The 1,194-nt window shown below is 36.4% G+C and overlaps 1 non-coding gene across 1 annotated transcript; it reads right to left on the minus strand.

Annotated features, from left to right (window-relative positions):
- Positions 1 to 741: 741 nt before the first annotated feature.
- On the minus strand, positions 742 to 860 carry LOC145677329 (5S ribosomal RNA). The gene has a single exon (XR_014129772.1). It is a non-coding gene; the product is annotated as a 5S ribosomal RNA (ribosomal RNA).
- Between the last annotated feature and the right edge of the window lie 334 nt (positions 861 to 1,194).

The raw sequence follows: 1,194 nt of genomic DNA on the forward strand, positions 1-1,194 counted from the left end.
TATGCCATTTACATCTACAAAGTTTTGAAGCAAGTGCATCCTGACACTGGCATATCTAGCAAAGCTATGAGTATCATGAACAGCTTTGTTAATGACATCTTCGAGCGTATTGCTGCTGAAGCTTCTCGTTTGGCCCATTACAATAAGCGGTCAACTATCACCAGCCGGGAAATCCAAACAGCTGTGCGCCTTCTTTTGCCTGGTGAACTTGCCAAGCACGCTGTAAGTGAGGGTACGAAGGCTGTTACCAAGTACACAAGCTCTAAGTAAAAATCTTCTTCAAGATTTTTCATTTCAAACGGTCCTTGTCAGGACCAACACATTATTCGAAAGAGTTAAATCACGAAATTTGCTTCATTCTGTTATGTAGAAACACCTTGAAATCCAATTTCTATATGCTGTTAGTAAAAAAGTAAAGCACATAGCGGAGATGTGTCGTGCTTGTATACGAAAGGCATTTACTCGCCGGAGATCTACACTTAGTCATAATAATTTACTTTTAAAAAGTGGTAATACATTCCGTGTTAAGTATAGTAGTAGGTGCACACGGATCGGAAATCAGGTTATTTTAATGTGCCGTGCAAATAAACAGGCTGTTAGTGTAAGAAATAGTGGGTATAACGCTTAGAATATCGATTAATCGCTATGAAATAATGTTGATAAATTATCTCTTGAAAGTACTATAAAATTAATGTTTCTAGTATTTTCGTACTTGAAGGATAATGAAATTTGAAAAAGAGATGCCAACAGCACCTGGTGTTCCCAGGCGGTCACCCATCCAAGTACTGACCAGGCCCGATGCTGCTTGACTTCGGTGATCGGACGAGAACCGGTATATTCAGCATGGTATGGCCGTTGGCAACTACCTTTTCTTCAATGTCCTGTTAAGGAAGTATGTTTTAAGTAAGAATTGACATTATTAACTATAAAGGCAAGCATATTAACGTCGTTAACATTACTTGGAATATACTAATATTCGAATAAATATTTGAATGTTCGAATGATGAGTGATTCGGATGTTCATAGTGCCACTATGTCCTATCGAGTTTACTATCACGAACCACGTATGAAATTGTATATAAATAAATAAAAATAAATCCTTTATTAAGTATTGATTACAGGAAAAAGGCAAACTTACATTCTTTAATGTACACAATGAAATGTATGAAAGATATTTTTAAGATATGTTTCACT

This window comes from Thermobia domestica, unplaced genomic scaffold (genome assembly GCF_964235325.1).
Source record: "Thermobia domestica unplaced genomic scaffold, izTheDome1.hap1.1 HAP1_SCAFFOLD_773, whole genome shotgun sequence".
Lineage (NCBI taxonomy): Eukaryota > Metazoa > Arthropoda > Insecta > Zygentoma > Lepismatidae > Thermobia > Thermobia domestica.